The 24,833-nt window shown below is 42.3% G+C and overlaps 1 pseudogene; it reads right to left on the bottom strand.

Annotated features, from left to right (window-relative positions):
• Window positions 1-13,656: 13,656 nt before the first annotated feature.
• On the bottom strand, window positions 13,657-24,500 carry LOC132891566 (E3 ubiquitin-protein ligase TRIM35-like; annotated as a pseudogene).
• Window positions 24,501-24,833: the final 333 nt, after the last annotated feature.

Below are 24,833 nucleotides of genomic sequence, written 5' to 3'. Positions count from 1 at the left end.
CAAAAATGACCCGCATTCATTTTCCAGGTTATTTCATCCTGACTGAGTTTTTCTTTGCTCTATCCTTTGAAATCAATTTATTTTATGAATGAATATTCCAAGTATTCTTTAAATATCCTGTTTTTAATTACCACAAATCATTAATTAAATTTTTTCTTTCCTACTTTATGAACAAAAATACTTTTTATAATACTACACATGGGTCATCCAAGTGTGATTTAAAATTAAATGTCTTAATATTATAATAATAATTTTGTTTCAAGTAATTACTTTAGCAGTGAATGGGGCCAGTTATTTATTTATTAACTATGTAGTTAGCTAAGCCAACTACAATAAAATTAGCTAACTAAAGTAGAATATGTCAACAGCTCGGTAGCTAATAGTAATTACTTGTAACTTTCTGACAAGTAATCTACTCACTCTCAAGGTAAACTAAACATAACCAATTTTTTTCTAAGGTAATGTTAGAACAATTGAAAAACATTACTTACATGTATTAGATGGGCAAAGGGCGCTGTGCTGAGCTGTGAAATGTCTGACACAAGCACAATTCACAGTTCCCACCAAACGCTGGAGTAAATGCATGCGGGTCGGTTCTGACCCATGTGTGTAAACTTGATGTAGAATTACAAAAGCTGTGCTTGTTCATAACTTAAGAAAGGAAAAATTAAAATGATGATTTGTGCTAAACAAAAACAAGATATTTACTGCATATTTGGAAAAGTAAATGACAAAATGAATTTATTTCAAAAGTATATCATAGAAATACTCAGCCATACATGAAATAACCTGGAAAATGAATGCAGGTCGGTTTTGACCCGTGCTGTGCATTAGAAGGGTAGTGATACAAAAAGGGTTTTTATTCAAAAAGTAAGAAAGGAAAAAATAAAATAAGGATGTATGATGATCAAAAACAAGTTAATTGAAGAATACCTTGAATACTGAATGATGGAATTAATTTATTGCAAAGATATAGAAGATAAAAACTCAACCGGGTCACTTTTGACCCATGTTTTGCATCAAAGGGTTAATTAGTCTGCTGAAATTGCATCTCTGATCACCAATTACGCTGTGAAAATATTACTTTATGCTGGAGATTACCTGGATATTCCTGAGTTTTGGGTTGAAGAGCCTCTTCCAGAGACCTCTGTGTCTGTCGGAGGTCTGGCCTGGGTTTGGGGATCTCCCCCTCCCCCTCCCTCAACTTTTTTTGCAGTTCAGTGTTCTCTCTGGGGTGAACAGCTTTAATATGTTTAAATAAATTGGTGGTGTTACCACAGTAGCGAATAACTTTTCTGCACACATCACATGTGGCATTGTCTTTGTCAACTGCAGTGAATAATGTCCACACAGCGCTTCTCTTTCTCTCCGCCATCACGGCCTGCTCTCAGTCAGCGCCCTGACTCTCCGCTCTCCGACACAGCAGGGAGGGAGAGGGGTAAGGTGTGAGCGGCAGAGAGCGAGAGAGACAGGTGCGCTGTTTACACAGACAGATTTAGAGAGAAACTATCCTCGCATGAACTCTGCGTAAATTCGAGTAATTTACTGGATGTATTGAAGAGAAACTGCGACGAGAGTATCGATCTCATCATGCTAGTATCGATTCGATTCCGATACTCACCTTGGTATCGATACTATCGATACTCAGATCAATATGCCCACCCCTACTTGAAAGTGAAAAAGAGGAAGCGTGAAATAGTGGAGCCAAAGATTAGGTGGTGGAAACTAAAACGGGTTGAACACCAGAAGGAGTTTAGGGAAGGAATGAAATGAGCATTGAGTGGTAATGGAAGTCTGCCAGAAGATTGGGATACTACTGCTATACTAGTAAGAGATGCAGCAAGGAAGGTGCTAGGGTGGTCATCGGGAGGGAGGGAGGAAGACAAGGAGACATGGTGGTGGAACAAAGAAGTCCAGGAAATTATAAAAGAGAAGAGGCTAGCAAAGAAGAATTGGGATGATCAGAGAGACGAGGAAAGCAGGCGGTTATACAGAGAGACGAGACAGAAGGCAAAAAGAGCGGTAGCAAAGGCAAGGGATGTACAGCAGGTAAGAGTGATGAAAGATGTAAATGGAAATGTGCTGACAAACAAAGAGAGTGTATTAAGTGGGGCGGCACGGTGGTGAGGCATGGTCGCCTCATAGCAAGAAGGTTCTGGGTTTGAGCCCAGCGGCCGGCAGGGACCTTTCTGTGTGGAGTTTGCATGTTCTCCCTGTGTCTGTGTGGGTTTCCTCCAGGTGCTCCGGTTTCCCCCACAGTTCAAAGACATGCAGTTAGGTTAATATGGGACGGCCTTGGGCTGAGGTGCCCTTGAGCGAGGCACCTAACTCCCAACTGCTCCCCGGGCGCTGTTAGCATGGCTAACACACATAGTATGTGTGTTTTCACTGCTTCAGATGGGTGAAATGCAGAGAGGAATTTCACAAGTGTGTGATGAATAAAGTTGTGCTTTCTTTTCTTTCTTAAGAAGGTGGAAAGAGTACTTTGAGGATTTATTAAATGAGGAGAATCCAAAAGAGAAAAGGTCAGATTTGCTGGAGACAGCAAATCAGGAAGTAGAGTCGGTTAGTAAGGATGATGTGAGGGCAGCCATGAAAAGAATGAAGACTGGGAAAGCAGTCGGACCAGATGGTATCCTGATTGAGGCTTGGAGATGTTTGGGTGAGATCGCTGTGGAGTTTAACAAGATCTTAGAGAATGAGAAAATGCTGAATGAATGGAGAAAGAGTGTGCTAGTCCCAATATACAAGAATAAGGAAGGTGTACAGAGCTGCAGTAATTACAGAGGAATAAAATTGATGAGCCACACCATGAAGTTATGAGAAAAGGTATTGGAGGCGAGATTGAGAAGAGAGGTAGCAATCTGTGAACAGCAGTATGGGTTTATGCCAAGGAAGGGCACGTCGGATGCAATTTTTTGCTTTAAGAATGTTAATGGAGAAGTACAGGGAAGGCCAGAGAAAGCTACATTGTGTGTTTGTAGACCTGGAGAAGGCATACGATGGAGTGCTGAGAGATGAGTTATGGTATTATATGAGAAAGTGTGGAGTGAATGAGAAGTATATTAGAGTGGTGCAAGACATGTATGAGAACAGTGAAACAGCAGTGAGGCGTGCAGTTGGAACAGCTGAATGGTTCGAGGTGAAGGTGGGACTTCATCAAGGATCTGCTTTGAGTCCTTTCTTGTTTGCCATAGTGATGCAGGGGCGTAGCACCAAATTCTGGGCCCTATGCACAAGCAGTGGCCATGGGCCCCCCCCCCAAAAAAAAGAAAAAAAAAGCTCAGCAGTTAACAATGCTGAAAGTATCTAACAACAAGGGCGTACTACCAGTCCGGTCAGTTATGTAGCCACGCATTAATCTAACAACTCTTAAATGAATTTAAAAAAAACCCTAATCACACAATACTTCCCTGAATCTTTGTTTTATTTGCAGAATGATTAAAAGTTGTAACAGTAAATGCCACCAAAGGTCGCCAAACATAATAGGCCTGCATGAAAATTGAGCACCTTTGCACTGGGCTGAAGAGAACAGATTTTTGTCAAGTAGCCTATTTATTACATAAAAGAAAATAGATTCATTTGCATCATAAACTATGTGGCATTTTATTTTTCTTATGGATGTGACAAACAGGTAAACTTTTAGTCTCTTATTCTAATTAGGCTATAGCCGAACAGCCTTCAGTAAAACACAGAGCATGACTTTAGTGTTGCTTAACACATTACAGTAAAAATAGCTAAAATTATGTGCTTTCATTTTAAACTAAAGCCTCACCTTGTCTCAGATCCCCAGTATGAGAGGATGAGGGGTCTGTTGCTGCATCCCCCTCTGTGACAGTCTCTGAAACTGAGTGCCATGCGGTTCACAAGTTAGCTTTGCTACTAATTTGACAGCCTACCCTTATGAACCTATGACATTGAGACTAAATTAGGCTATTAGCCTAATTATGTTATGGCCCAATAATAAATATTAATTTAATTTTTGATTAGTATACTATTGCAATGCAAACAAAAAAGGCATCATGTTATTTCTAATTTTGTGTTGTGCAGTTTTTAGCACTGACAACCACGGGTGTTCATTTACTGTAGGCTATTTGCTTTCACGTTTGGGCTCACCTTTCTTGGGAAAGAAGTTTGTGAGCAGTTGCTTTCCCTCATTTCTTTTCTTGTCTCTTTCCTGCCTCTCTTTTCGTTTCTGAAAACCGGATTTTGTTTTCTTGTGCATCATCTTCCATAGCACAGATTGCCTGCAATGCGCATGCGCTGCTTCAGCAGAATGAACGCTACGTTAAAGGTGTCATTGCATCGTTTTTTCATTAATTGTGCGGTGGTCTCTAGTATGAATGAATGCCCTGTGAGCCAGTTTTGGTGAAAAAAATGCTGTGGTGCTCCTGTTTCAGGCTGTTCTAGTTTGGTGGAGGAGTGGGTGGAGAGAGAACGACAGGATTTCAGCTCTTACTCATGAATATTCATGACATGTAAACATATCGCTTCTGATTGGCTAACAGCACTGTGACGCTCCCTCCGGTGGGTTATGGGCGAGGCTATGACTACTAATTTTTGAAGTGACGTAAGTTTGTAGGACTTTTTCTGATTCTCTCGTTTTTCCATCTATTTTCTTTCATAAGCTAATACAGGGAATGGGGGTAGAAGAACATTTTCACGTGCAACATGCATATGCAACTCGGAGTGACCTGTGGTATTTCAAAAAGAGCAAGTATTAAACGGTTTGTCATGGAATGACACCTTTAATTGCGCCTCGTTAAAAAGCCCAGTGAAAGTGGACTAAACCATTTTGTGCAAAGGGTGGGGGGTCCTGTCCCCAGACACTAGCAGTGTTGCCAGATTGGGCGGTTTCCCGCCCAGTTGGGCGGTTTTGAATTTTACTTTGTGGGCAAAAAATGGCTTGGGCTGGCTGACAAAAATTGGGTAGGTTTGATGTTAGTTCGGCGGGTTTTTATCAGATGTTTATGAATATTTCGCACCAACGTTCTGTGTGAGAATGCAGCCAGAGACACTTACCTGTATATAGCCTTAGAAGGACTTTGATGCAGCACATTCTATGTACTATTTACGTCCACTAGTCTACATCCAATCCAATCCATATTAAACACTTCTGTGACCCAATCAGAGATCGTGGGCATCACACGACACAGAGTGCAGTTAGTGAATGACGGCTAGTCAAGATGCCATAGTGGACAAAATACAAAAAAAAGTACAGAAAGGAGTGGGAAAACAACCCAGATTTAAAGTTATGGATAGTTTCATCGAATGACGGAGAGAAGGCACACTGCAAAGTTTGCAACACCGACATAAGAGCTCACCTCAAGGACTTGAAAGACCACGCTGCAACTAAAAAGCACAAGATGAGGTGCCAGCCAATGGTCAGAACTTTTACGGTGAGGAGAGCTAACACGGCTGATATCCGTGATGACCAGAAACGTCGTGAACTACGGATAGCAACATACGTTGCTTGCCACACTTCGATTAAAGGAACGGTCCACCGTATTTCCATAATGAAATATGCTCTTATCTGAATTGAGACGAGCTGCTCCGTACCTGTCCGAGCTTTGCGCGACCTCCCAGTCAGTCAGACGCAGTCAGACGCGCTGTCACTCCTGTTAGCAATGTAGCTAGGCTCAGTATGGCCAACGGTATTTTTTGGGGCTGTAGTTAGATGCGAGCAAACTCTTCTGCGTTTTTCCTGTTTACATAGGTTTATATGACCAGTGATATGAAACAAGTTCAATTACACAAATTGAAATGTAGCGATTTTCTATGCTATGGAAAGTCCGCACTATAATGACAGGCGTACTAACACCTTCTGCGCGCTTCGACAGCGCATTGATATCGGAGCTCAGATATCATGAATAGTTTTGGATATATGCTCCAGAAAGGAATATTGCTCTGAGAAACTAAATCAAAATCTATTTTTTATGTAAACATTTGAAAAATACTCTTTTTCAAAAACCAAAATGGCAAAAGGCACCAGTTCACATGTTGCTTGATATTTATACAAAGTATCATGAATATATCTTCAGTAGTTTTAAAGATATGGCCCGGAAATGAAAACGTGACCGGACAGACAGCTGGACAGGGCCTCGGCAAGGGTTAACGCGGCCTTGAGTGTACTGCATCTTCTCCCAGACACTGAACTGCAGGTTGGCCAGATGTTTTGCCACATGGATCAGTGCTCCTGAAAGCTCCTCTGGATGCTGCAGTGTGCTCTGGGCTCTGCAAAAACATTCAGGAGTCAGTGTTGCTGTGGGTTTGGATTCAGAAACACAGAGAATGAGAGAGACAGGAAGCACATCACTCACCTTTTCACTGTGGCCTTGTAGTTCTGTAAAACAAACATCAGTGGATATGATTTACATTTTTACACCACTGAAATGTGACGTTTCTGATGATGGAAAGAAGTTTTACTTTCTCACAGTATAAATACTGACTAAATGACCCTCACTTCTAAGAATGAGACGTCTTCAGCTCTATACAGCAACATGAACTGTATGAACACACAATGCTGGTACAGCGATAGAAAAATGTCAGTTTACCCAAAACCTGACTCGACAAAACAGTTCCATTCTCAAGAAGGAATGAAATCAGCTTCATCCTCATGTAGGGACATGCCCACATTTAAAAAAAAAAATTTGTCAATCACAAGAATCAACCTGAAACATGATGAACTGGTGTAGTGGTTAACGCTGTTGCCTCACAGCAAGAAGGTCCGGGCTCGATCCCTGTGGCCGGCGAGGGCCTTTCTGTGTGGAGTTTGCATGTTCTCCCCGTGTCCGCGTGGGTTTCCTCCGGGTGCTCCGGTTTCCCCCACAGTCCAAAGACATGCAGGTTAGGTTAACTGGTGACTCTAAATTGACCGTAGGTGTGAATGTGAGTGTGAATGGTTGTCTGTGTCTATGTGTCAGCCCTGTGATGACCTGGCAACTTGTCCAGGGTGTACCCCGCCTTTCGCCCGTAGTCAGCTGGGATAGGCTCCAGCTTGCCTGCGACCCTGTAGAACAGGATAAAGCGGCTAGAGATAATGAGATGAGATGAGATGAGATGAGATGAGATGAGATGAGATGAGATGAGATGAGATGAGGACTATATAGTGAGTTCATTAGTAAAATGAAAAAATACTTTTGGACATTACTCCGTCGTGCTGGTATTTACATCATTACTGTTGCACAATTAAAACGTGCCAAATCAGTTGACTGGTGGTTTTCAAAATAATAAACACATGCATGTATTTTTGTGATAAATCCATATTATACTGAGCGTATTTCCAACATTAATCAGTACAAAGTACCTGCATCTTTCAGTTCTTTTAAATCAATGCTGAATACTTTCTTCTTTGCCGCTACGTTTTATTAAATCAAATTTGAGACTTTTAATTTGACTTCTTTCAACACGACTACAATACATGATGGGATATATTGCTTGGGTTAGTGACCATCGGTTGTACACTACTTTTCATGATGCATTGTGGGATACTTTGAGTGTAATATATAGGGTGTAAATAATCCTCACTAAGGTTTTGGACAACACTACAAAATGGCGTCCCCACAATATAGTGCCCTATATAGTGAGTAGGGAGCGATTTCAGTCAGTGAAAGTAACCAACATCTGCCAACGTTGTTAAAAGACGCGCGCCCTTGTTCGAATGGTGATGTAATCAAGCTGGACATTTTGTTTGTTTTGATAGCAATCAGGAAAGTTTGAAAAAAGTCAGCAGTAATCGTCATTAAAACTTTTTTTTGTGCAATATTTCATTTGGAAAACAGTTTTCAAAATGGCGGCACGGACACCTGGTTGACACTTCACGTTTCGAAGTCTCGCACAAGTCTCGTGAAGATCGTGTGGATAAGCGACACCTGCCGTGGACCAAACAAACTAAATTCAACATGGCTAAAAACCGAACAGGCCAATAAGTATAATATTTAATTGCAATTAATTGCCAATATGAGTCACGATATAAGGTTACTAAAAACAAAAACATAATTGAATAACACGTTAATTCAGAAATAAAGTAATTTTAAAAATGACTTCAGTTATTACATTATCTCTAGCCGCTTTATCCTTCTACAGGGTCGCAGGCAAGCTGGAGCCTATCCCAGCTGACTACGGGCGAAAGGCGGGGTACACCCTGGACAAGTCGCCAGGTCATCACAGGGCTGACACATAGACACAGACAACCATTCACACTCACAGTCACACCTACGGTCAATTTAGAGTCACCAGTTAACCTAACCTGCATGTCTTTGGACTGTGGGGGAAACCGGAGCACCCGGAGGAAACCCACGCAGACACGGGGAGAACATGCAAACTCCGCACAGAAAGGCCCTCGCCGGCCCCGGGGCTCGAACCCAGGACCTTCTTGCTGTGAGGCGACAGCGCTAACCACTACACCACCGTGCCGCCCATGACTTCAGTTCTCCTTTAAATATTCAACCCAGACTCAGGCAAAGCCACATGTGGGTACATTCTGTCCGACACGCCCGCAACAAGATCAACTGTGAGCTACTGCTCACTTACGTATCCCCCGCTCTCACTTCTATCAGAATGCGAGCAATCAAAGGAACAGCACACTTATTATGAATGTTGACTTCAACAAATAATTAACCCTGAAACAAGTAAGTAAAGAGCAGTGTTCTCCCCAGGGATTTCAAATAGCATCCCGGTAAACGGTCATTTTGAAATAGCATTTTGCTTCTTGAAATAGCGTCAAAATCCACCCTATACTGTATGTTTATTTCTGTAATATCTAAACAAGGGTGCTCTGAGAGCACAATATCCCCCACTACAATATATTGCAAATGAAATTGCAATATGCACATGACTGTCCTATAACAAAGCCTTTGGCCAAGTTTCATGAAATTCCTCCAAAAATTGTGAGAGGAGTTGATTTCAGAAGGTGAGAACCCTTTCCGGGACGGAAGGATGGACAGACAGACGGATGGACTTCGCCACCAAATAATCCCTCTTCGGGCATTTAGGCCAGGGGGGGGATAAAAAAAAAACCAGAGGCCATTCTGTGGCTGGGAAGTGATTTGAGGGGATTCCCAAGCAAATAATGTGCATCAAATCGCTCGTTTCATGCAGTCAAGCAGACAGAAGAAGTCCGTGTGCGCATGCGCAGGTTTATCTGCTACTTCTTTTGGGTTTTACAGCAGCTAGCATCCACAGTATTGCATTACTGCCATCTACAGGTTTACCTTTGACCCTGCCCTGACACTTCCATCATTCTGTCGCTAAACGAACCCCTGATCACACCGAGGTGTTCGCTGACCACCGATATTTATTAGTTTGGTCCTGCGTTTCCTTTCCTTCGCAACGTAGCGTCTTTTCTTCTCGCTTTCCGTTACTGTACCTGCTATACCTCAAGTGCCCTTGACTGTTTGTTTATTTGCACCAATTTACGTGTGTGTGTGTGTGTATGAGTGTTTAGTCTATGTCTAGTTCTTATCTAGAGTGTTTATACTGTTTATATTGTTTTTTTTTTTTCAATTATTCTATTTTTATTTATTGCATTGCCTGTTTGCACCGTGGGTCAGAGAGGACTGAAATTTCATCTGTGCTGTATGTCGAGCATGTATAGCATATTTGACAATAAAGTTGACTTGACTTGACTGTAGTCGGTCTTTCACGTTTCATTCGCACACTCACTTCCTCCATTTTTCTCTCCTGTTTCAAATTTGTATCCCACAATGCCTTGCAAGAACGGGGAAAGCCCACCACATGATGCATGACATAGTATCTTGAATTGGGTCATGGTGAAGCAGGAAAAAATAGCGGAGAATTTAGCGCCACATGGCCCTCAGTTCATTTAGTGTTCTATTAAAAAAATAAAATAAAATTGGAAGTCTCGTCTCGTCTTCTTCCGCTTTATCCGGGACCGGGTCGCGGAGGCAGCAGTCTAAGCAGGGAAGCCCAAACTTCCCTTTCCCCAGACACCTCGGCCAGCTCCTCGGGAAGAACACCGAGGCGTTCCCAGGCCAGCCGAGAGACATAGTCCCTCCAGCGTGTCCTGGGTCTTCCCCGGGGCCTCCTCCTGGGGGGACATGCCTGGAACACCTCCCCAGGGAGGCGTCCAGGAGGCATCCGAAAAAGATGCCCGAGCCACCTCAGCTGATTCCTCTCGATGTGGAGCAGCAGCGGCTCTACTCCGAGCTCCTCCCGAGTGACTGTGCTTCTCACCCTATCTCTAAGGGAGCGCCCAGCCACCCTGCGAAGGAAACTCATTTCGGCCGCTTGTATCCGCGATCTTGTCCTTTCGGTCATTACCCAAAGCTCATGACCATAGGTGAGAGTCGGAACGTAGATCGACCGGTAAATTGAGAGCTTCGCCTTTTGGCTCAGCTCCTTCTTCACCACAACGGACCGGTAAAGCGACCGCATCACTGCGGAGGCTGCACCGATCCGCCTGTCGATCTCACGCTCCATCCTTCCCTCACTCGTGAACAAGATCCCGAGATACTTAAACTCCTCCACTTGAGGCAGAACTTCTCCACCAACCTGGAGAGGGCAAGCCACCCTTTTCCGGTCGAGAACCATGGCCTCGGACTTGGAGGTGCTGATTCTCATCCCAGCCGCTTCACACTCGACTGCAAACCTCCCCAGTGCATGCTGAAGGTCCTGGTTTGAAGAAGCCAACAGGACAACATCATCCGCAAAAAGCAGAGATGAAATCCTGTGGTTCCCAAACAGGATTCCTTCTGGCCCCTGGCTGCGCCTAGAAATTCTGTCCATAAAAATTATGAACAGAACCGGTGACAAAGGGCAGCCCTGCCGGAGTCCAACATGCACTGGGAACAGGTCTGACTTACTGCCGGCAATTGGAAAGTCTGTGATTTGAATTCAGTAGCGTTTGCTCCACTAACCAAAAAATGATTGGGTGTCAGGGGAAAATTATTTTTATGACCTAAACTTGAAAAATCTGAAAGGCAGTGCAGCTTCAAAATTAGTGTTCCTCATAAAAATCTACTTCTAGTCCTGAATTGAATTGAAAGATAGGGAAAAACCCACAGTACCTGTCCAACTAGTCCCACTCGGGATGGTTGTGGAATCTTATGCAAGGCCCCCAAAAGTATTTGGACACTTAAAAACACCTGTCCGTCAGGTTTCCAAGTCAATCTTTAAAAGGTTTCACAGTTTAAACACACTGATCATCAATGTTTCTCTTCAAACATTCCACTGTCATCGTGATTGTTGTCATGAGCTGTGCTGCAAATCAAGATCTCTGATCTTACATTCAAAAAATAAACAAACGTAAATCCAGAAAGTCCATAAGACTGGCACACAAAACAGACCTTTTGGTAAAATTCAAACATGAACTGTAAGAGGAAAACTGGATCGTGTTCGTACTCAATAATGGTCTCGAAAAAGACAGCGCTCGTTTGTTTAGCAGAGGTAGCTGGATGGGGAAATTTGTCCATTTCTGTAGCCCTTGTTTTTCTTTTTTGCCCCCAGGGTTGATCTATTAGAACAGCTGTAAGCAGCACAAACCATCAGCACTTTTGCATCGTTAGTGGTCGTTTGCAAAGAACCCATGGCTCTAGGTTAGGCTACGTTTACATTAGACCGTATCTGTCTCGTTTTCTTTGCGGACGCACTGTCCGTTTACATTAAACCCCCTGGAAAAGCCAGGAAACGGGAATCCGCCAGCGTCCACGTATTCAATCCAGATCGTGTCAGCTCCGGTGCTGTGTAAACATTGAGAATACGCGAATACGCTGTGCTGAGCTCTAGCTGGCGTCTCATTGGACAACGTCACTGTGACATCCACCTTCCTGATTCGCTGGCGTTGGTCATGTGACGCGACTGCTGAAAAACGGCGCGGACTTCCGCCTTGTATCACCTTTCATTAAAGAGTATAAAAGTATGAAAATACTGCAAATACTGATGCAAATACTGCCCATTGTGTAGTTATGATTGTCTTTAGGCTTGCCATCCTTCCACTTGCAAGTGGTAAGTGATATGCGCTGGGATCACACACACAGTGGCTCAGTCCCGAATCACAGCTTGTGCACTTCACTCGCGCGCTCTGTGAGCTGCGCAGGGCCGGAGTGCGCACCCTCCAGAGGGCACTCGCTGTTCAGGGCGGAGTGATTTGGAGCGCAGGATGCCTGCGGAGCCGAGCGTATCCGCGTATTGGTGTTGCTGTGTGCACGACTAACGGTTTTAGTGTAAACACGAATCGTTTTAAGAACATTAATCTGATGATCCGCTGATTCGACGTAATGTAAACGTAGCCTCAGTTTAGGCCAAAGATCATTATGTTCATGTAAATGAGTGAATGTACAGTAAGCTGGTAATTATCATGAAATACACCCTGACAGGGTGATGCAGGAGTCCAACACAAAGCAGAGAAGGTCTTGAATCACCCTGAAGGGGTTTTATTTTGCGATAAGAATCAGCTCACTATACATGATCCCACTTATTACACAGTTAGGTACTAAAAAAACTCAACATCTAACAAAATATTGTTTTAAAATTATTTTATTGCTTCTGGTAATGTCATGGTCCATAACAACAGTTTGTAATAAAGAAAAAACAGACTGTAAACCAATCAGAATCAAGTATTTAACAAAGCTTTGTAATAATAATACAACCCCAATTCCAAAAAAGTTGGAACACTGTGTAGTGGGAAGACATGGGACAAAAATAAAATACCTAGGCCTAAATGTTTAATTTTTTTATTTATTATAGTCGAGACAGATCTTGTCATGTTTTAACCCATATGATACAGCAGCCAGGGATAATGGATGAGAGTTAAATATAACTTGTGGTTAAATGACGATAGAGAACATTGAGAAAATTGTTGCTTTTAACACCTTTAATGACTGACTCTCTCACCTGCCTCTCTCTCTTCCACATCCTCTCAGTGATCACTTACACACACATTAAACTGAACACATCCCTGATACTAATCATGTAAATAACAACAACCACTGCACACATCTGTACAAATATATAACTGTGCACATCATGAACATTTTAACTGTTAATACAAACATTACACAGATTACAGATATTTATTTGTGCATATTTTAATTGTCCCATTATGCAGATTAACAATGTTTATCAGAATGAACAAAGTGAATTTATTTCACTCAGAATTGATTTGAACTTGTGAATCATCACCTAATGCAGCATTAACATACAAATCCATCTGATCTTTACAAAACCACAAACTGCTGGTGGAGGGAAACTTAGAGCTGGAATTCTCCTCCACTGCACAGTTTTACACACACACACACACACACACACACACACACTTAATCCAAGATTAACAGCAAATGCAAACAAGTACAAATACAGTAAAGACATATTTACTGAGAATAAACTAAGAAACAAATTCTCAGTTTATTTAAACTATTTAAAAACTAAAATAAAATTTCTTTTCAGCTCATTCTGCATTAAACACACTTTTGTGGTTTTAATTAAACGCTAAGTCATTATTTTGAGTTAATACCTTGTTATTTCAAGACAGTTTGTCATTTCACTTACTATTTTGACTTCCTCGTGCTTTCAAAATATATCATAATATTTTAAGATATCTTATTATTTGAGTTAATTCATTATTTCAAGATATTCTGTCAATATTTTGAGTTGATTCACCTGAAAAAAAAAAAAAAATCACAGTTTGTGCTTCAGGGTTTCCAAAAGGGGGAAAAAAGACTTACACAAAGAACACTAATCTTTTAATCTGCAGTATTTTATTAATGAACTGGAATAAAACAACATCAGTGCTAACTGATCTGATTCACTCTTACAGAGCACTCAAGTGGGAGGATCTTTATGGAACCATAAACATGTAGGAATGGCAGTAATTTATCAGTAAATGTGTGTGTGAAAGTGTGTAAGTGTGTGTTAGTGAGAGGGTCGGAGAATGACAGTTTTCCTCTGTCCCAGTCCAGCTTCACTCTGATCCTCTGGAGTTTCTGTGCAACTGAAGTGAGTGACTGTATCTGGTGTAGAAACTGCGCAATATTTATCACCATAATCCCGCACATACCAGATTCCACTTCTGGAGAATATCTCCCCCTTCCTCTGAGCAGATTCTGTCATCACACCCACAATCCACCCTGTACCGTCTCCAGCTTCCACATCCCAGCAGTGTGTCCCTGAGTTAAAGCCCTCAGATCCCAGGATACACAGATATTTATCAAATCTCTCTGGATTATCAGGAAGTTTCTGTTTCTCATCGCTGCGTCTCACACTTTTCAGATCATCAGATACAATGAGTTGAGGATCAGCAGTGTTGGGGTCCAGAGTTACAGGTGCTGAAAACACACACACACACACACACGGAGTTAAGAGTCTTACTGCAGAGGTGTAGAATTGGGTATGGACGGTATAGGCGTGTCCCGACCGATATTTCTGATTAAGGAAAAAAAATGGCGGTACACAAATGGTTCCTGTAGGTTTCCACTGGGCGAAACAGCATGCAAAATTCGCTCATGAATATTCGCTCTCAAACATTTTCACGTAATAAGCAAAACAGGCTCCGCCTTCTGGATCAGAAATGTTTGGTTCCTCCCGTCTCTCTTTTGAAAACGTCCCATACCGAGAACACGCATCCGCTGAACTGATTGGTTCTCGAGGGGCTTCATTTGAAAGCGGGGGCAAAAACTTTTCTCTGGAGAACCCTGTCAGTCCCTCCTCCCCCTCCCCCCTCTGCTCTGGACTCAAGAAGGGCAATAATATAACAACCAATCAGAATTCAGATACAACAACCAATCAGAATTCAGATACATTCTGTTGCCAAGTAAAATTGTAACCTTTCAACGTGTCAAAAAGGTTCTAGAGCAGGGGTTTCAGAGTGTGGGAGAGTCAGACCCCCCTCACAGAGCAAATAAACAACAGCGCCCCCGCTTACAATTTTTATTGTTGCTATACTTAATGTTCCATTCGTATTTAAAAAATGGTTGTTGTACACTTTTATTTTAAACATATGAGCTTTTTTAAAACCTATTTTTTACACATTTTAAACATCTGTGCTTTTTAAAACATCTTGTTTTACACATTTTAAACATCTCATAGCATCATTAGCTCGCACCTCTTGGCAGACAGCACACTGTGGCAGTGGAGCATCTTCAGATCCAGTCCATGAAAATCCAAACTTTAAATAATCGTGGTCATACTTCCTTCTTTTTTTTTGCTTGGCCCAGACTCTGTCTCCTCACTCACTGTAGCTTTAGGTACTAAAAATTGATCCATTTTGTCTCTGGCAAAGGCTAGCTGAAGTTCGCTAAATGCCCACAATAGTAACTTATTCTGGTTTATTTTTCCTCACGTTGCACCCCCCCCCCGAAGAACTCTGGCACCCCCTAGGGGAGGCGCGCCCCACACTTTGAAAAGCCCCGTTCTAGAGCCCTTGTCCTGTTTTACCATTAGATCAATCACATATCAGCTTAAACTAGCATTTTAAAAATAGTGGAAGATCCCACAGAAGAGAGCCGACTCCCCCTGCCAGCCTCATGGAACGCAGTGTTTAAGGCTCCGGATGTGTTTTACTTCCATTGATGAGGGAAAGGAACATACACCCTCCCAACAGTCAATGCGTTATTCACTTGTAAAACACAATTGCAAATTGGTAGAATGAGTTAATCATCACATGCAAGATTTGCAATTAATCAAATGAATTGCATCCATTCGTCCATTATCTGTAGCCGCTTATCCTGTTAGACAGGTCTGACACAGAGACAAACAACCATTCACACTCACATTCACACCTACGGTCAATTTAGAGCCACCAATTAGCCTAACCTGCATGTCTTTAGACTGTGGGGGAAAACTTGAGCACCCGGAGGAAACCCACACAGACACAGGGAGAACATGCACACAACACACAGAAAGGCCCCCACCAGCTGCTGGACTTGAACCCAGGACCTTCTTGCTGTGAAGCGACAGTGCTAACCACTACACCACCATGCTGCCCAATGAACTGCATATTATTATTATTATTCATGAATTATTACAGTTCTGAACTTCAAATTTTAAAAGTCTGGACTTTGGAGAGATGATGGATACTCTTTTGGTAGAACACAACAGAGCAAAATATTGCGACTCTATAATGTTGACCTGAAGTTGGCGCCAGTGGGGGTTGGCATTGGGTTTATGTCCCCACCAATGTTAATACCAAACCTAAGCCATTGTCTTACTGTATTGGATGGTGTACTGCATCTTCTCCCAGACTCTGAACTGCAGGTTGGCCAGATGTTTTGCCACATGGATCAGTGCTCCTGAAAGCTCCTCTGGATGCTGCAGTGTGCTCTGGGCTCTGCAAAAACATTCAGGAGTCAGTGTTGCTGTAGGTTTGGATTCAGAAACACAGAGAATGAGAGAGACAGGAAGCACATCACTCACCTTTTCACTGTGGCCTTGTAGTTCTGTAAAACAACAAAGCAAATATCAGTGGATATGATTTACATTTTTACACCACTGAAATGTGACATTTCTGGTGATGGAAAGAAGTTTTACTTTCTCACAGTATAAATACTGACTAAATGACCCTCACTTCTAAGAACGATATGTCTTCAGCTCTCATCTCTTCTACGGCTCCGATTGTGTCTGAAAGAGAGGATATGTCTTTGCTCAGCTTCTCAATCTTCTCCTTCATCATCTGACTCTTCTGCTCCTCTTCCTCTCTCAGTGCAGTGATCCTGACTGCCTCTTCATCTCGTAGAAACTGGTGAAGCTTCTCAAACTCTTCCTGAATCTGACTCTGTGTGTTGGGCCTGAATCTGCAGTGAAGAGAAAATCAAATGAAACATCACTGAATATGCAATGAAAAAATATATAATTATAATCAAACCCATGTTATTGATTCTAACCTTTATATGTTTTGCAGTCTGACTCCATTTCCGTTTACAGTTTTTAAATATCTTCAGTTTCTCCTGTAGGGGTTTCAGTGCAGTTTTGAGCTTCTCCTGAAATAAATTAATACGCTGCATGGAGTCTCTGTGTTTTAGATATTATTTGAACTCAGATGAACTAAATTGATTACAAAGAAATTGTCATAATTATGAACAACATCATTTGTTCACATGTGACCCACGAGTTCATATGTCCATTTTATTTACCTTACAGTCTGTTACTGCCTCATCAATGGGGCAGAATTTGTGGTTGGTGTGTTTTCTTGAAGTCTGACACACCACACACACCGGCTGTTGATGATCCAGACAGAAGAGTTTGAGTTTCTCACTGTGCAGACTGCAGACTGTTTCAGACCCTGATGAAGATCTCTGACTTCTCTCCTGTAAGAAAGTCTCACACAGGTTCTTTAAGGCCAGGTTTATGGGAGGAGACTCTATAGATGACTTCCTCCTACAAACAGGACATTCTCTGGATCCTTTGGTCTCCCAGAACTGCTGCAAACACACTTTACACACACTGTGACTGCAGTGCAGAACAACAGGATCCTTGAAGATTTCACAGCACACAGGACAGGAGAAATCCTCCTCTGAAAACTTAGAAGCCATGTTATTTTGCTGCTGCTGTTGTTCTCTCTCGTCCGAATGCTCAGAGTTTCACTTCTGTGAAAAGTAATCACACCCTGATTTCAGGATTCTTTAAAGCTAAATAGATGACTTTGTAGGTTCAGTTAATCATCACTTCTTTTCACTGTGCTGAAAATGAGACTTGGATTTCTCCATAAACTGAGAATAAATCTCAACTCACCAGAGCAGAACACTGCAGGCTGTTAATGAAGGACTTCAGTTGTGTCAGACTTGGCACTTCCTTAATAGGAGGAGTTTTCGAGAGACACATTATGACCTGTTACACTCCTCTCATGTAGGACCTGATTACACGTATATGGATATTTTTGTAAATGTATCCGTTTAGGCCTTTTGTTACACAAACAGAGTTTTAGCTCCCTAAAGTGGATATTTTTAAAGTAGGAGTTTTAAGTGGAGATTTCTGAAACACACCTGTCACAATGGCGTTTTTATGTTTATCCACATGCCGTGTTTTTATGTAAACAGGTAAAAAAAAAAAAAAAAAAGCATTTAAAAATATCCACATACGTGTAGCCAAGTCCCTAATCAGTAGGTCCCATATCCCTTTTCACATTTTCCCTTTCCCACATGTCCACTGCACCAGTCCAATATCACAGTAAAGAAGCTGTCCTTTATTTGCTCTTTGTAAGTTCCTTGTATGCTTGTTAAATGATATTGTTCTTTACCACACCTTATTTTATGTTTTTTTGACAATATTTTGCATAGAGTTCGAGTAGATCAAGGGGGAGAGAATGTTGGAGTGGCTCGCTTGATGTTTACTGTACGTTTACAAAAATATCCATATACGTGTAAACAGGTCCTACATGAGAGGGGAATGAATATCACAGATGTCAAGCAATTGTTTTTGTATAATGGTAGTGAAACTGAAGGTGATAGGGAACACATACTGTAATAGTCCTCTACCCCTTTTCGGGCAAGCCTGTTTTACTGTATGTTAACTAATATCAGCCAATCATCAGGCTCAGAAATGAATGAAATCATTTAAAGGAAAAGACCACCGTATTTGTAGTGGTTAGCGCTGTCGCCTCACAGCAAGAAGGTCCTGGGTTCGAGCGCCGGGGCCGGCGAGGGCCTTTCTGTGTGGAGTTTGCATGTTCTCCCCGTGTCCGCGTGGGTTTCCTCCGGGTGCTCCGGTTTCCCCCACAGTCCAAAGACATGCAGGTTAGGTTAACTGGTGACTCTAAATTGACCGTAGGTGTGAATGTGAGTGTGAATGGTTGTCTGTGTCTATGTGTCAGCCCTGTGATGACCTGGCGACTTGTCCAGGGTGTACCCCGCCTTTCGCCCGTAGTCAGCTGGGATAGGCTCCAGCTTGCCTGCGACCCTGTAGAAGGATAAAGCGGCTTGAGATAATGAGAATGAATGAGACCACCATATTTCTATAATGAAATGCATGTAATGGTTGTTAAATGCATCTTGCTGGGTTGAGACAACAAGTCGAGGGTATACAGTCCTGTGATGTTTCACACAATTCCAACCTACTACAAACAATGGCAAGTTTGGATAGCAGCTAGAAGCTAGTTGCGTTACAACTGGATCCCTCAACACTGGAAGTTGTGAAGACCTGGCGAGTTTGCTCTGAGCATTTCACAGAGGAGGACTATAAGGAACCTGGAAAACATCTGAATGACATGGCAACACCGTCAATCCAATGCAATGGCGTAAATGCTCAACATTGTAAGTGTCCAGGGAAAATGTGGAAGAGCTTGGTCATATCTAACGTTAGCCCGAAAAAATGCCACCCACTTTGCTGAGCCTAGCTACATTCTAACAACTTTGGGGGGCGCGTCTAACTGACTGGGGGTACGCACAGAGCTACCCATCAGCCTGTCTCAGTTCAGAGAAGAACACATTTATAGAAATACAGCGGTCTGTTCCTTTAAGGCATGTAGACATGGTCAATAAGATTATCTGAATAGTTGTGCCATGGTTAGTAGTTCCTTGACATAGTGGACCCAAGTGAAATTTCACCTGAGTGGATAGCCTAATTCCTGAACTGCCTCTTGGAAGAAGGCTAGGTTTGTTTCAGACCGATTATTGTCTGCAGCTCTCAGGTACATTATCTGTTGACAAGATGGACGCAAGTTTAGAAAAAAAAAAAAAAAACGTTCAACCATAGCTTTTGACATAAACAAGCAGGTAAGCAAACACAATGTGTCTCAAATTGCCTTTTTTGTTTTCAAATTTATGTAAATACATGGCATTAATGTAAATACATGGCAAAGCCAATATTCTGTGACCACACTTGGATTACCATAAAACGGCATGGATGATTGGACTTTTGTGCTGTACTCACCTTACGGGAAAAGCCATCTATGCAGCCAAAGATGACGATATTGTATCTGGGGGAACAACATGAAAAGACATGCAGTAACACTTCGCATTTTTGTAAACCAAGATACATGCTCAAAATAAATAACGCGCACACACACACTACAAGATGTTCAGCTTTATGTATTTGAGGATACTGTAGTAGCTAGTAAAAATGTTATTACAATAATGTTACTTGTTAAACCTAGGATGGTTAAGAACATAATACCATACTTTACTTCATGTTCTGAATTTAATGTTTGTTCTGTCTTTGTGTCCATATGCACAAGGTACATAGGGCAGGGAACTGAATAAGTTCTCCTTACAACACACCCCATTTGGGTCATTCTGCATAGTGTCCCTAGACTGTCCACACGATGCATAGCAGCCTTAACACGACTCCATTGGATTCGGTACCCTTGTGCCGCCAGAGTCCCCTTGACCAGCCTGTATCCTGCATGTGGCATTGTCTCCTTTATGGCAGAAACACGCTCATCCAGCTCAGCATCTGTGCAAGTGCTGTACAGTTCTCTGACAGAAATGTTGTACTCAGACATCCTTCTGTACAGTGTAGCACGACACAACCCCATCAATCCAGCTATGGTATTCAATGGTAACCCAATGTCTAGAAGGTGCTTCAGATGATCAGGACAAATGGAGATTTTAGGTTGACCAGCTGTACTTCGGCTTTCAAATTGCACTGGTGCTACAGGGTGGTGCTGATGTTCCCTTAGCATCAGGGCATTGACCAATGCCCTCAAACAGTCAGTTATTTCCTGGGACACTGGAATATGGTGGGATATGATGTCCAGGAAAACCATTTCCTGTGTACACACAAACCGCAGATAGTCTTCATCCATGTCTGTTTGCTGAAGAACAAGTGTGACCCTGGTCAACAGTCTGTCCAAAACATGCTGTCTCAATAATTCCTACAAAGAAAAATCAAACATAAGATGGCATGCATGCATAATCTCTAAAATTAAAGAAAATAATAAACCCCCCAAAAGCATATCCTAAAAGTATTCACTCCCTAATACTCTATGTTATTAAACGTACCAGCCCCCTAAGCCCTAAGTAAATGCACCTACTGTATTTATGCATTTGATTTATAATCATGTGTGGGCAATAAAGTATAGAGGAGGTTGGAACATCCCTCTTTATATTAAATCCAGAGAGAATAAGCTTTCATACGTTAATGGTACTCCAGAGATAGCTTTTAGAAAAGTGAATAGTTTTGGCGCCTATGAATCTATGATTACAATGTTTGCTGCATACTGTGGCCTGTCTGTTTATTAGATAATGCTGTTTTTGTCTCAATCCTGAAAGCTTAAATCTGTCTGAAATCCATAACGCCATCGATCGACTGGAAGCCATTTTCATATACGCAATCTGCATTTGGCTACCTAGACCATACATTTCCACTGTAGCCTACATAAACGTCATTTCATTTGGTTGTTTCGTTTGTAGTCGACTAGCCTGCTAGCAATGTGATAGCCTGTGTGTGACAACCCTTATGGAATACCGTATTTTCTGGACTATAAGCCGCTACTTTTTTTCCTAGGTTTTGAACCATGCGGCTTATACAAAGGTGCGGCTATTCTGTGGATTTTTCTTCCACCGCTAGGGGCGCTCTAACCGGAAGTAGAATCAAAAATAAGATAGACGAAAAATCAATGCAAAGAAGAATTAGCAGATCTTTAGCAGATAGAACACGCACGACAAATTACTAACTGGTAATTATTTTCAAATCCAGCGAAGATGATTAAAGTGACTTGTGGTTTCAAACACAGGAGAAATGAAGGTAAATAAATACCGGTTATTTTCTCTTGGTTCTGTTCCGTTTTAATCAGCAAAGTTGCTGCCGTGTTAAAAGGCACTGTTCGGAAAGAATCTGTTCAGGTACATACATGTACATTTACAGTACAAAATCGTTCTGTACATGCAGTAAATATCTAATTTTTCAACATAGAGATCTGCGGCTTGTATATCTTTTTTTTTTTTTTTAAATAGAGCGGATGCGGCTTATATACAGGTGCGCTCTATAGTCCAGAAAATACGGTAACTGCAATACACTCTTTTTGCATTTTCGTGGTTTTGTGTCAACATATTGTAGGCTATTCAGTAATAGGCTACTGTACTTTTCTTCATAAGGGAAATGAAACAAACACACATTGCCAAAAGTACTAGCGAGTCAGTAGACTACTTGCAAAGTCAGTCTAAAGTACTTAATCTCTGACTACTTGATCATGTCAAAATATTCGACTCACCCAGGTATTCATTTCTGTTTCCATTTCGTCCTTGAGGTTAACGTGATGTTATTGCTTCCATATTTCGCTCCATTAAAAATTTTCTGGTAGACCTCCGGTAGTACCACAGCCGCCTTGGTAGTACAGTAGTTGTTTGCGGGTAGCCGAACCGGAGTGAACTTTGGTAAAGTAGAAACACCGCCCTCTACTGGAGGGGGGTGCAAGCCTCTGGCGTGTGGACTGAGACCTTTGCGTATGCGGATCGGATTGGAAAAGTGCGAAATGAATGTCTCAAAATTACGCAAGCGGAAGCAAGGATTCATCCGCGTGTTGGGTGATCTGCAAATGCAGATTCATCACTTCACACAAAGAACGCAGGAGTCGCAAACGAAATTCCAGTACAGATGCACATGCAAAACCTGATACATGCGTGCAAATCCCAATTTACAAGTCACGAATTTTGTACTTGCGTTTGCATATCATTCGCGTGGATCATGGTGTCTGCGAGTACGGATAATAAAGAAACAAAAATCTCTCCATAGTTTCTTCATCAACATCCCCCGAATAAAAAAAAAAGTCCTCTTTTAATGCGGTCTTCGGCAACGCTATATCAATTTCATAGTGGTCAGCAACACTATATAATTGATCCTTAGTAAGCATGAGGAACAATGCCTCCGAAGGAGCTTTAAAAAACGCTTCAGGATTACTCATCCTGCTGCAACAAATCCAATGTCACCAATACAATATTCAAACTGGCCACAAATAGGCACCAGCGCGTACCACCAAACAAATGCTAACCCTGGCTCAAACAAACAAAACACTTCCTCAAACAATCAGTGCCGTATTAAGCCAATGCGGTGCCCCTGGGCACTATACCTCAAGTGCCCCCCACACACACACACCCTGCGCGCATGCGTTCAGTAACTTCCTGCACACACTCACAAACCTTGCCCTTTGCTGTCAAAAATAGTAGCATATACATAAACAATAGTACACACAAACAAGGTCATTCTTCCTCAGTGAAAATTTATTAAGTAGGCTACATCAGCCCATCAAATTCACTGAAAACAACCAACGATATGCATGTAGGCATACTGAAATGTCTTATTCAAAAATGAGCAGCATATATTTGTATGTCTCAAGGGGATCCTCGTCGTCGCCGACCCCTCGGCTAACACTGGCTGTGGTTGTAGCATCTCCCCGGCTAGTGCTAGCAGGGCCAGCTCCCTCACTAGCATCGCTGATTTCACTAGCTTCGGCTTCAGCGCTGGTAGTGACAGCAGTTGTCGAGGTTTTTATAAAAAAAAAAAAAAGATCTAAACACTGGAACATTTTTCATTACACCTACACGCCTGGAGTCTCTCTTTTTTTTAATTTTCTCTTCGCACAACCACTCAATTGATGTCTGTCCATTTTTCATTTCTACCGCGCGGTTTAAAAAAAAAATTGATGCATTTCACCGTAGGTGGACTGGCTCAACTGACAGGTTGAGGAAAGGGGGGTTAATGGTCACATAGGCCACTCTTGCTCAGAATTATGATTATTGTTGCTGTTCTTATAAAATTAGTGTTCATAATGAATTATATATGACTATTTAACAGTGTCAAGTGTATAACCATTTTAAGTGTACAAACATTCACGAAAAATATTTTTAAAGTTTCTGTCATGTGGTGCCCCCCCCCACTGGCTGTGAGTGGTTGGTGCCCCCCCACTGGCTGTGAGTGGTTGGTGCCCCTGAGCACTGTGCCGCAGGCCCATATAGTTAATCCGGCCTTGAAACAATTACCAAACAAATCCGATATCCAAACACAATCAAATCCAAATTATTTTGGCAAAGTGGAATGCCACTCGCGCTACGAGACAGCAGCGGAGATTCCCCCTAAACATTTACCCCCCACTAAACTGACCTGTCTTCACACTGGGCCCCAGAGCAAAGATCATTTACTCACCAATACCGTTGGACCCGTACTGTCCCGACAGATGCCAATTCAGCCGGATTTCCCAGGCGGTGCCCTCACCCAGGCTTCAGTGACACAGCAGCCTGAACCCCACGCAGCGCGTTCTAACCGGGGAAAATGCAGCTCCGCGATCTGCCACCCCGCAGCACAAGCACAAACACACTGCCACTCCAAACAATCAAAATAATAGGCCAGAAGGCTCCAAATTTCCAAAACAATATTCCAAAAAATATTATCAAAATTAGGAAGTTTACCAAAACAACTACAATATTTAACCCCGAACCTTCCAAACGATGTGAAACTCCCCACAAACAAACACAGGAAGTTTACACTACCAAAATCCAATTCACTATCAAAGATTTGGACGAGCCCCCATATGTCATGCCTACTTGGCTCAAAATAAGCACAACATAAAGGGAGTCCACACCGTTGTTCGGGTTAAATAGTATTTTATTTAAACATAATTAAGAAATAATAAGCATTTAAAGCGGGCGGCACGGTGGTGTAGTGGTTAGCGCTGTCGCCTCACAGCAAGAAGGTCCTGGGTTCGAGCCCCGGAGCTGGCGAGGGCCCTTCTGTGTGGAGTTTGCATGTTCTCCCTGTGTCCACGTGGGTTTCCTCCGGGTGCTCCGGTTTCCCCCACAGTCCAAAGACATGCAGGTTAGGTTAACTGGTGACTCTAAATTGACCGTGAGTGTGAATGGTTGTCTGTGTCTATGTGTCAGCCCTGTGATGACCTGGCGACTTGTCCAGGGTGTACCCCGCCTTTCGCCCGTAGTCAGCTGGGATAGGCTCCA

The sequence above is a fragment of the Neoarius graeffei genome, chromosome 9 (assembly GCF_027579695.1).
Source record: "Neoarius graeffei isolate fNeoGra1 chromosome 9, fNeoGra1.pri, whole genome shotgun sequence".
NCBI classification, from domain to species: domain Eukaryota; kingdom Metazoa; phylum Chordata; class Actinopteri; order Siluriformes; family Ariidae; genus Neoarius; species Neoarius graeffei.
This window is presented reverse-complemented; position numbering and strand designations above follow the sequence as displayed.